The 12915-nt window shown below is 41.7% G+C and overlaps 1 long non-coding RNA gene and 1 other non-coding gene across 2 annotated transcripts; both read left to right on the forward strand.

The window, feature by feature from the left end:
- The first annotated feature begins 2234 nt into the window (after positions 1-2234).
- Positions 2235-11401, forward strand: LOC116272351. The gene is made up of 3 exons (XR_004181062.1): positions 2235-3367; positions 6820-6968; positions 10162-11401. It is a non-coding gene; the product is annotated as an uncharacterized LOC116272351 (long non-coding RNA).
- Positions 11402-11736: 335 nt separating this feature from the next.
- On the forward strand, positions 11737-11843 carry LOC116272404. The gene has a single exon (XR_004181094.1). It is a non-coding gene; the product is annotated as a U6 spliceosomal RNA (small nuclear RNA).
- The last annotated feature ends 1072 nt before the right edge of the window (positions 11844-12915 follow it).

Raw genomic sequence — 12915 nt, forward strand, 5'->3', positions numbered from 1 at the left:
GCTACAAATGTAGATGGTATGTGGCTCTGCTGAGTAACACAAGGAATGGTCAGCATGTGTGCATCTAAGCATCCCTAAGCTTAGACAAGGGACAGTAAAAATACAGCACAAAACCTGAAAACTGGCGCCTGTATAAGGCACTCAGCATGAGTGGAGCTCGCAGAACGGAATGTTGCGCTGGGTGAGTGAGTGAGGGAGGTGTGAGTGGGTGTGAAGGCCAGGACATTCCTGTGCACCGATGAAGGCCTCATCAACGCTGTACACTTAGGCTGCACTCAGTTCATTTTAGCAAGATTCATTCTTCACTAAGGAATTAACCTTAGCCGACTGGAACTTTTTTATTCTATTAACTTTTTAAATGTCGTTTTAACGTTTCGATTATTTTGCTAATAATACTTAGCCTAAAACACAAGCATATTATGCAGCTGTACACCAATATTCTCTTTCTTCTATAAACTATTTTCCCTTTTTTGCTTTTTAAATATTTTTGTTCAAAACTGAGATCCACACACATTAGTGTAAGCCTGCACAGGGTCAGGATGCCCGGCCTCCCTGTCTTCCTCCTCCACACGCGACTGCAGTGCAAAGTCTTCAGAAGCAGTAACACACATGGTCACAACGCCTTTGAGAATCCCTCCCAAGGGACCTGCTTGAGGCTGCCTCACACTTAACTTTTTAACATAAGGCGAAGGAGCACACTAAATGGTAACAATCAAAAGAGTATAGGTTGCGTGCAGTGAGTGGCTCACTCCTGTAATCCCAACACTTTGGGAGGCCAAGGCAGGAGGACTGCTTGAGCCCAAGAGTTCCAGACCAGCCCGGGCAACAACAGTGAGACCCATCTCTACATAACATACAACAATTAGCCAGGCGTGGTGGTGCGCGCCTGTAGTCCCCGCTACTTGGGAGACTGAGGCATGAGAATTGCTTGAACCCAGTAGGTGGAGGTTGCAGTGAGCCGATATGGCACCACTGCACTCCAGCCTGGATGACAGAGTGAGACTCTGGCCACTGCACCTCCCCGCCAAAAATGTAGAGTATAGTAAATAGATAAACCAAGGCCATAGTCATTAATATCATTACCAACTATTAGGTGCTGCAGATAACATGCGTGTTAGACTGTTATACGGCTGGCAGTGCAACAGGAGGGATGTGCTGTCCTGTGGTTACAATGGCCATGACGTCACTAGGGGATAGGAGTTTTTAAGATCGTTATAATCTTATGGGAGCACCACTGTATATGCCATCCATTATTGACTGAAGCATCATTTTGAGGCTCATGACTGTAGACACACACCCACCCACACACTTTTTTTATTTTTATTTTTTCAAGACAGGGTCTTGCTCTATCATCCAGGCTGGAGTGCAGTGGTGTGATCACAGCTCACTGCAGCCTTGACCTCCTGGACTCAAGTGATCCTCCTACCTCAGCCTCCCGAGCAGCTGGGACTATATGCATGTATCACCATGGCTGGCTAGTTTTTTTAATTTTTTTTGTAGAGACCAGGTCTCACTTTGTTGCCCAGGTTAGTCTCAAACTCCTGGGATCAAGCAATCCTCCTGTCTTGGCTTCCCAAAGTGCTGGAATATAAACGTGAGACACTGCTCCCACCCCCCCACACACACTTTATAACACACACACACACACTAGTTTGGATACTAATGTAAATCTCAGTATATACATATACTTTATACTCTACATATAAAGTTTGTAAAGTACATATGTATATGTGTATATATATAATATATGTGTATATATTAACGTGTATGTATATAAGTATGTGTATATATGTATATGTTAATGTGTGTATGTATAAGTATATGTATATATAAATATATGTGTGTATATATTAACGTGTGTATGTGTGTATATATATGTGTATATGTTAACATGTGTATGTATATGTGTATATATGTGTATATTAATGTGTATGTGTATATATAAATATGTGTATATATTAATGTGTATGTATATAAGTATGTGTATATATGTGTATATATTAATGTGTGTATGTGTATGTATAAATATATGTATATATATTAACATGTGTATGTATATAAGTATGTGTATATATGTGTATATATTAACGTGTGTGTGTATATGTGTATATATAAATGCATGTGTATATATTAACGTGTGTATGCATATAAGTATGTGTATATATCAATATATATGTGTGTGTATATATTACTATGTATGCATGTGAGTATATACAGACACACACATCCTTTAGTATCCAAATTAGAATTTTATCTGATGGATAAAATTTATTTTATTTTATTCTCTTATTTTATTCACAGCACTCTTATTTACTCTTATTCACAACATTGCTGAAGGTAAAACTTGACAGCTATTATTTGTTGCCTGACTTAGCTGTAGATCAAAAATACCTGTTTTGCAATAAGAAGAGAAAAAGTTGTGAAAACAACTGGATGGGAAAACAATAGAAACAATTCACATTACTGTTTCCTTTTGAAGATATAGTCGTGGATGTAGTCCTCTTTAAGGATAAGAAATTTGAAACTACAGAAATGCTAACTGATAAACGTGTTAAATTCAGATGTACCGACTTCTATTTCATGGAACCCGCATGTTTATTTCTTCTGCTGTCCCACATTTAATTGATAACAACATCACTACAAGTATAAAAAAAGGAAGCAGAGTGAGGTTTAAGGATGAGCACTTGGGAGGGATTTCAGAGGTCGTGATGGCCACAGTGTGAGCCAGCCGATGCCTGGTGCTACCCTTGAGCATGAAGCAGGCCGACTTGAATGCACGTTGTTAATTGCCAGGCCATGCAATATCGTTCCTAAAATCTCTTAAATTGGACATCCTTGGTTTGAGTTCCCAGTCTTCTTATTTACTTGCTGGTTCCTACTAAGCAAATTAACATCTTTCAGTGAACCCTAGTTTCTATATCTGTAAAATACTGAATAAGTTTGCCAAGATGAAAACAGGAGACAAACTGGGAAATTACTGGGTGTCCAATTTCATGTCGAGAGATGGAATCGTATTTATCATTTTCGTCTTTGGTCCGCAATGCCAACGCATTGCACAGGAGCAGAATGACTGGATTTGTTTCTGCAACAAAAAAGGGCAAACAAAACACTAACAGCTTTGCTTGCAGGTTTTCCTAGCAGCTCACCCTCCAGGCACAGTTATCCAAAATGCAGCAAACTTGTTCCGTTTGTTTCAATACTAGAATAATGTAGAGATTCTTTGGGGTATTTTTCTTTCCTGCCGTGTCAGAATTCCACACACTGACGACATGTGTTGTTTCTTTTGAAGAACGGGGCGAATGATGTGAAACGCCATCGGTGGTTCCACTCTGTGGACTGGGAAGCTGTTCCGCAGAGAAAACTGAAGGTACAACACATATCAGTGGGTGACTCAGTACGCCCGAGCTCTCCCGTTAACAGGGACTGCCTCTGAATCCTGGGACTTCTTTATTGATGCCTGACATGTAATTAATTTATATAATACAACTATTTGTCTAAAACCTTTCATAAGCCAAGTTTCCCACTCTATGAGTGTCTTAGTGCTAACCATCTACCTAGCTCCCGCAAAGGCAGGAGCCACCACACCCAGTCATATACCACGTGTTCTTTGTCCATTCATCCCTGGATGGACACTTATCCCAGATTTTGAAGCAGATTTTAGGAGACCTGGCCTGATTCCTGACTAGCTCTGTGACTGCTGAACCCCACTCCTTCCTCTTTAGTGGAAGGCGGTCAACAGGATTACAGAGATAAGCGAGTGTCTAGCACCATGGTCATCGTTCAGTGATGGTGGTGTATTACATGGAGAATATTCTTTGGAACATTTCTGGCCAAACTGCCTATTTTTAAACATCTGGCTTTTTGGCTGGGTGCTGTGGCTCACGCCTATAATTCCAGCACTTTGAGAGGCCAACTCAGGCAGATCACTTGAACCCAGGAGTTTGAGACTACCCTGAGCAATATGGTGAAATCCCATCTATACAAAAAATATAAAAATTAGCCGAGCGTGGTAGCGTACGCTTGTAGTACTAGCTACTTGGGAGGCTGAGGCACAAGAATTGCTTGATACCAGGAGGCAGAGGTTGCAGTGAGCCAAGATTACACCACTGCACTCCAGCTTGGGTGACAGAGCCAGACCCTGTCTCAAAAAAAAAAAAAAAATCTGGCATTTTTTTCAATATATAATACTTGTCGGTTTTATAAATGAAGAGACTGTGCCTCTGAGAAGTTAAGCAGTGTGTGGAACGTTACACAGCTGCTAAGCAGTATAACTATCACATGTACATATTTATGGGGGTACATGTTATATTTTGACACATGCATAGAAGGTATAATGATCAACCGAGGGTAATCAGGGTATCCATCAGCTCAAACATTTATCATTTTTATGGGTTGGGAATATTGCAAACCTTCTAGCGATTCTGAAATATACGATATATTGTTAACTCTGGCCACCCAACTATGCTATCAAACACTGGAACTTACTCCTTTTATCTAACATTATGTTTGTACAATATTTCTTCATCTCGCCTTCATCCCCCACCCACACACCCTTCCCACCCTCTGGTAACCATCATTCTACTCTCAACCTTCATGAGATCAATTTTTTTAGCTCCCACATATGAGTGGGAACATGCTGTGTTTCTCATTCTGCATCTAGCTTAGTTTATTATTTATTATTTATTTTTTGAGACAGCGTCTTGCTCTGTTGCCCAGGCTGGAGTGCAGTGGCATGATCTTGCTCACTGCAGCCTCCACCTCTTGGCTTGAAGTAATTCTTATGCCTCAGCCTCCTGAGTAGCTGGGATTACAGATGCCCAGCTAATTTTTATATTTTTACTAGAGACAGGGTTTCATCATGTTGGCCAGGCTGGTCTCAATCTCCTAACCTCAAGTGATCCACCAGCCTTGGTCTCCCAAAGTGTTGGGATTACAGGCGTGAGCCACCGCACCTGGCCTGGTTTAGTTTACTTAACATGATGATCTCCCATTCCATTCGTGTTGCTGTAAATGACAGGATTTCATTCCCTTTTATGGCTGAATAGTTTTTCATTGTGTGTATGGACCACATTTTCTTTATCCATTTATCTGTTGGTGGACACTTAGGTTGATTCCATATCTTGGCTTTTGTGCACACTCTGCACTGCATGTGTTACTGATTGGAGTGTTCAATGGTAGTGTTTTCACCTTTGCACTTCAGAGTCAAAAGAATGGAGAATGCTTAGAAATGCTTATTCCCAGTCCTCAGCTCAGATCAGAGTTTCTGGGGCTGGAGCCTGGGATGATACGCTGCTTCTTCTTCTTTTTTTTATTTTTTGAGATGGAGTCTCACTTTGTCACTCAGGCTCAGGCTGTAGTGCAGTGGAATGATCTCAACTCACTGCAACCTCCACCTCTTGGACTCAAGCGATTCTCCTGCCTCAGCCTCCCAAGTAGCTGGGATTACAGTTGTGCACCACCACATCCAGCTAATTTTTTTTTTTTTTTTTTTTTTGTATTTTTAGAAGAGATGGGGTTTCACTATGTTGGCCAGGCTGGTTTCGAACTCATGACCTCAAATGATCCACTCTCCTCGGCCTCCCAAAGTGCTGGGATTACAGGCGTGAGCCACTGGGCGTGGGCTGATTTTGTTCAAAGTTTTACCTTTTCACATACTTTATTGTATTAAATTGCATTAGTAAAACAATCTGAATATGTTTTGTCTATCCACATTGGTCAAAAACCAAGTCAATATTAAAACAGATATATTGCCAAGTCTCCCTCTTATCCCCTCCAAGCCACGTGTAGGTAATCACCTTTTATTATATTTTTCTGTGTATCCTTCTAGAGTTTCTTTGTGCTAATAAAAACCCACATGGATACATGCATTCTTACTTTTGCCACTCATTTATACAAATCTAGAGTAGCGTAGTATGTACATGATTGTAGTCTTGCTTTTTGTATTTGACTGTATAATCTGGAGACCTGTCTACATACCTGGCTAGCTTCCTTATTTTTTTATTTTTATTTTTATTTTTGAGATGAAGTCTTGCTCCGTTGCCCAGGATGGAGTTCAGTGGTGTGAACTTTGCTCACTGCAACCTCCGCCTCCTGGGTTCAAGTGATTGATTCTCCTGCCTCAGCCTCCCGAGTAGCTAGGATTACAGGCACCCGACACTATGCCTGGCTAATTTTTGTATTTTTGGTAGAGATAGGGTTTCTCCATGTTGGTCAGGCTGGTCTCAAACTCCTGACCTCAAGTGATCCACCCGCCTTGGTCTCCAAAGTGCTGGGATTACAGGTGTGAGCCACTGTGCCCAGCCAGCTTCCTCATTTAAAAAAAAAAAAAACTGCCTTGTATTCCATCACATGACTGTACCATAGCTTACTTAATATGTCTATATTTTGAGACAGGATCTCACCCTGTCATTCAGGCTGGAATGCAGTGGTGCAGTCATGGCTCACTTGGAGTATCGACCTCCTGGGCTCAAGTGGTCCTCCCACCTCAGCCTACTGAGTAGCTGAGACTATAGGCACATAGCGCCACACCCGGCTATTTTTGTATTTTTTGTAGAGACGGGACTCCCTGTGTTCCTCAGGCAGGTCTCAAACTTCTGAGACTTAAGCAACCCTCCTGCCTCAGCTTCTTAAAGTGTTGGGATTACAGGCGTGAGCCCCCACACCCAGCCTCATTCACAATATTTTAATTCAAAGATTGCCGTGTTCATAAATGAAGGGAAGACAGCTTTAGTGTTTTGCAAATCATTTTCATTTATGTGCAGCATCCTAGCGTCCCATTCCTTTCTAACCATGCCTTTATGCTTCGGCCATGTCTCACAGCCTCCCATCGTGCCCAAGATAGCTGGCGACGGCGACACTTCCAACTTCGAAACCTACCCCGAGAATGACTGGGACACAGCCGTGCCCGTGCCACAGAAGGATTTAGAAATCTTCAAGAATTTCTGAGGACAGGAGCTCACATCTGGAAGGTATATCTTTATATTTAGTAATTACCAAAAAATGAGACTGACTCGACCCCACATCCAGGTGAGGCTGCGTTTACTGAATGGGGCTTAACCTCATGCACACAGAGGTCAGCAGTGAAGCAGAGCAAAGGGGAATGATTCCAAGGGCCAGTGACATAAACACAGCCATGCCTGTGACTCCAGGTCAGCATGTGGTCGGAGGCATCGGCGTCACAGTTCAGAATCCATCTTCTGCGTCAGAACCTGCACATCTAAATAAGACCCCTGGGTGGTTTGTGTGTGCCTGAACATTTGAGAAGCCCAGCTCTTCTGGTCCCTGTTCCAGAAACCCTGAGTGACAGGCGAGCTTCCTTACAATAATTAACAAGTATTTTCAAAAGTCTCTTAGGTCCCCTTTGGTTAAAAAATAAGAAGAAGAAACGTACCCTCATAGGAAATTTGCTAAGCTTTGAAGATGACTGGAAAGGGATTTTGAGTCTATTACTTCTTTGAGCCTTTGCAGGTCTGTTATTATTTTTTAAATAATAATAATATTTTTTAGGATCCCTCATGAAATTTGCTAAGCTTTAATTTCAGATGACTGAAAAAGGGTTTTGACTGTTATTTCCTTGAGTCTTTGAAAGTCTGTTATTAGTTTTTAAACATGGATTAAAAAGAGCTTTCAGTTACTCCTCAATTCTAAATTGCTCGGTTATATGGCTTCAATTAGATCTTTCTTCCTGTAACATATGAGCAAGAAAAATACCAGTGAAGCAAAATATTGTCAGTGATGTGTCTACTCATTGACATAGCTTGTTTTTCCCACTTTGATTTCCATTCCCATAATTTTCCTGTAGTCTTCCCAGTTGGCTAACCAACACCATTTGAAACAGACACCAAATGTCACAGTTGCTGATTGGGGAGAGGAACCAACCTGCTGAAAGACGGGGTGAATGAGAGCCCTCCATCCTGGGCGGGTGTTTCCATGGATGTATCGAGAGGAAAACTGGATAAAAATTAAAATAATAGAGAACAAAATGATAGAGGAATAGGTGGCTATGACCTCGAGAAAATAACCTGTCTCCGCGGCATGGCTTCACCTCTCAGTATGTGATGAACGCTTTTACAGTGGTGACTGGTTTGTATTAACATGAGAGTGTGGAACTTTATCAACTTCATAAATGCTTGTGCAATCCAGTTGTGGGTTTTAAAAATCATAAGATGTTCCTGAATGTGTTTGTTTCTCTGGTCTACTCTGGGGCTTACATTTTCGCTAACTTGCGCATAACATCTTACAAATTATGTCTCTCCAGGAAATCTTTAAAATGATGTAAAGACTTGGTTTGCTTTAGTATGAAGGACCCGTTGATAAGCCACAAAAATAGAACCTTTCTCTAACAGAGAGCCCTCAGTTGTAAAATTTACTTCAAGAACAAAAAAGCTTCCATTGGATGGATTTTTGTCTTATAATCAGTGAACAGTTTCATTACATCCTGTCCCCAGCCGCCCCTACTATCCCTGAAAAGGATTCCACACATAGGAATAACCTTTCTCAGTCTGGTATGCATTGTTGAGAAAGTATGTGTAAGTATTCTTTTTGCTAAGTGGACTCATTTTTAATGTAGTTTGGCTAGTGGTGGTCAGGGCTCTGTTTAATGAATTTTTTTTTTTTTCCTTTTTGAGACGGAGTCTTGCTCTGTTGCCCAGGCTGGAGTGCAGTGGCGTGATCTCAGCTCACTGCAACCTCTGCCTCCTGGATTCAAGTGATTCTCCTGCCTCAGCCTCCCGAGTAACTGGGATTACAGGTGCCTGCCACCACACCAGGCTAAATTTTTGTATTTTTAGTAGAGATGAGTTTAGCCATGTTGGCCAGGCTGGTCTTGAACTTCTGAGCTCACGCAGTCTGCCCGCCTCGGCCTCCCAAAGTGCTGGGATTACAGGCATGAGTGTGCCCGACCCAGATGCAATATTTTAATCCGTCTCAGTAATTTTATCAAGTAATTTGCATGCCAAACACATCCCTGGCATTTTCAGCAACGAGCAATTAGGTTCAGGAATTTTATGCAGGAGGATAGTTCTTCATGAAGCCAAATCTTCTCCTGTAAATAGGACACCAGTTCAGATGAATCACTGCACTTGAGGGCAGCTTAGAAACTATGCTTTAGCCGTTCATCTTTGTTTGAATCACCCCACATGCCTTTCTGAATGTGGAGGAGGAATTTAGGAGAACTGACTCACTATGTCTTTTATTGTACTTTGTGATAAAGTATTTTCTGTCTTGCTGTAGGGTTCTCTGAGGAAGCATGTTGAACTGGGGATTCCATTTTTCTTGTGCAGGTCATCATCTGTCGGTGGATACATTTATCTATTTATGGATAAGCGTATGATACAACATTCTTTAGGCTGGGTGGGGTGGCTCCTACCTGTAATCCCGGTACTTTGGGAGGCTGAGGTAGGAGGCTCACTTCAGGTCAGGAGTTTGAGATCAAGCCTGGGCAACATAGTGAGACTCCATGTCTACAAAAAATAAAAAAGTTAGCCAGGTGTGGTGGTACATACCTGTTGTCCCAGCTACTCTAGAGGCTGAGGTGGGAGGCTCGCTTGGGCCTGGAAAGTTGAGGCTGCAGTGAGCTGTGATTGTGTCCCTGTACTCCGGCCTGGATGGCAGAGTTAGACCGTATCTCAAAAATGAAAACAGGGCTGGGCAAGATGGCTCACACCTGTAATCCCAGCACTGTGGGAGGCTGAGGCGCATGGATCATCTGAGGTCAGGAGTTCGAGACCAACCTGGCAAACATGGTGAAACCCCGTCTCTATCAAAAATGCAAAAATCAGTCAGACATGGTGGCAGGCGCCTGTGATCCCAGCTACTCGCAAGGCTGAGGCCGGAGAATCTCTTGAATCTGGGAGGCAGAGGTTGCAGTGAGCTGAGATTGCGCCACTGTACACCAGCCTGGGCAACAAAAGCAAAACGCCGTCTCAAACAAACCAACCAAAAAAAACCCTTACCTTTGAAACATTCTTCATTTCCTTTTTATTGGCCTCTCCTTTTAGAATTCAGGCTTATGGATCCTTGCAAAAAGAATTACAAAGGGAAGTTTTCTTTGTTGTCACTTAGGAAAAGGAAACCTTTGTGTTACCATTGAGATGATCATGATTACGAAATTCATCCAGTTACTGAGAAACTCACAAAATCTTTCATCCTATTTCATGCTAGAAACAGGAAGATTGGAATCGGCCTGGAACAAAGAACTGCACCTAAGCAGACCGGAAGTAAAATGTCTTCTTCACGGCATAAGGACATTTCCATTTTTCTGTGTACCTGTGTGTATAGAAATAGATCAGAGCACAGTGGAAATTAATGGAACTGGCATTATTTAAGCAACTGGAATTCCACACTGTAGGAGGGTTTTGAAAATTGTTTGGTTGTAGATTTTATCTTATCCTTTAGTAGTGTTGTGTGCCTACTGTGATGTCTTGGTTTTTCTCATAGACTTAAGTTTATAAGTTTGAACTGGACTTGTTCGATTATAACCACAAATTGTGTGTGTGTGTGTGTGTATGCCGGTGTGTATATATAGAAGTCATTATGGTAGATGCACAGAAACTGTGCAGTGGTGTAAATGTTCATATTTCACAGAGCCTATAATTTTTATTTTTCAATTTGTTTTTTCAAAAATCTCTTCTCGGGGACAACATCTGAAGGGTATGTTGCATGCATTAAAAAAAATCATCTCACATGTATTTTATAGTTTGGGGGAAGAAAATATCATGGGGAGGTCTACCTTTAGTATCTTTAGTGCTTCCTACCTGGTAACTTGAGATTTTAAAAGAAGAAACAAAGAGAAAGAAGATATGGGAGCGAATTTATTCCAAGAATCTACAATGACATTGAAGTTGTTGGAGGAATGTACTGTATTTAAAACAACCTTCTGTGACACATTCAAAAATTTCATCTGAGCTGGATGCAGTGGCTTGTTCCTATAGTCGCAGCACTTTGGGAGGCTGAGGTGGGTGGATTGCTTGAGCCCAGGAGTTGGAGACCGGTCTGGGAAACATGGTGAGACCTCATCTCTACAAAATACAAAAAAATTAGCCAGGCATGGTGGCACGTGAATGTAGTCTCAGCTACTCAGGAGGCTGAGACGAGAGGATCACTTGAATCCAGGGAGGTCCAGGCTGCAGTGATCTGAGATTACACCACTGCACTCCAGCCTCGGTGACAGAGTGAGACCCTGTCCAGGAAAAAAAAAAAAAAGAAAAAAAAAAAAAAGTTAATGGCTTTGTGCTTTCGCAGGTGGAATGAAGAGAACGTCCACCTTAAGGCTTTAAAAGACAGTGAAGCTGGGTACAGTGACACACTCCTGTAAACCTGGGACTTTGGGAAGCTGAGGCAGGAAGATCGCTTGAGCCTAGGAGTTTGAGACCGGCCTGGGCAGCATAGCGAGTCCTCATCTCTATAAAAAGAAAAAAAAAATGTTACAACACAGTGAAATTGCAGAAACAGAACACAGCTGCCCTTTTTCATCAATGACCTTTTCTTCACGTGGAGGTCAACTCAGTAGGTGAGAATAATTAGTAGGTTCAGTAGAATAAACTCTTTACAATTAATCAGTCAGTGGAAAATGATGTTCAGATGGTGAAATGTGAAATGTTTTAGACAACTGTATTTTCAGCCTGTGCGTCTCACTCACCATCTTGTTGGGATTAACAGTTGAGGGCCATCATTGTCTAAACATTTAGCATGCAGTTTCCCATCAGTTTTACCGTGAATGTGAAAAGGTGAAACTGGTGCTGACTTCGGCAGCAGGTATACTAAAATTGGAATGACACAGAGGAGATTAGCATGGCTCCCTTTGCAAGGAAGATCCGTATATTCATGCAGCATTCCAAATTTTTTTTTTTAAAAAGGTTATACTGTGCACTGAGATGTGGAGCTAGAAGGAAAAGCATTAGGTCTCATGTTGGCTGACTATAAAAATAAATCATAGTAATATTATTGAACATTCTACTTTAAACATTATTAATAAAACCATAACTGAAACACTTGAGCACATTTTAAAAAGTACATAGACCCATGAGTCCATATGCCTATTTTTAGGTTGTCTGTTTTATTATCCAGGATTTCATACTCAGATGAAAGTTAGCATCAGGAAAGCCTGAAATGCCTTAATTGTGACCTGATATGCAGGAAAATGAAATATGCAAGCACATTGATGACCTCGTTCTTTACGGACATTGTTATCAGCCTCTAGCCATACAGAACAAATGAGAAATTAGAAGCAATTCCAAGAACGTGTGATGGTGTGAAACCCACTTTTGACCGTCGCGCACATTTCAGCGTTTGAAGTGACACAGGCTACCTGGTAACTGCCCATGGCGGGGTCATAGTTTAAATGGCCCAATGTCATGTAGAGGTTAATTTAATCAAAATGAGCTATAAACACGGAACAATCACTATATATAATTTTAAAATAGTTTACCTGGGCAGGCATGGTGGCTCACGCCTGTAATCCCAGCACTTTGGGAGGCTGAGGTGGGCGGATCACCTGAGGTGAGGAGTTCCAGACCAGCCTGGCCAACATGGCGAAACCCCCATCTCTACTAAAATACAGAAATTAGGTGTGGGGGTGGGCGCCTTTAATCCCGGCTACTCAGGAGGCTGAAGCGGGAGAATGGCTTGAACCCGGGAGGCGAGGCTGCAGTGAGCCGAGATTGTGCCACTGCCCTCTAACCTGGGCGACAGAGCGAGACACCATCTCAAAAAATAAAAAAAATAAAAATAGTTGACCTGGGTGGTCATTCCAAAATGTTCTCATAGATGATCATGTGAAACAATCACCGTACAAAATGTGGAGGAAAATTCATTATAATAATCACAAAATTTGTATCAGAAAAACATTACAAATTTACTTTGCTTCATGTAATTTTATGAGTTGGCAGTATTTTCTTAAATTGGAATACTATAAGA

Source organism: Papio anubis, chromosome Y (genome assembly GCF_008728515.1).
Source record: "Papio anubis isolate 15944 chromosome Y, Panubis1.0, whole genome shotgun sequence".
Classification (NCBI taxonomy): Eukaryota; Metazoa; Chordata; class Mammalia; order Primates; family Cercopithecidae; genus Papio; species Papio anubis.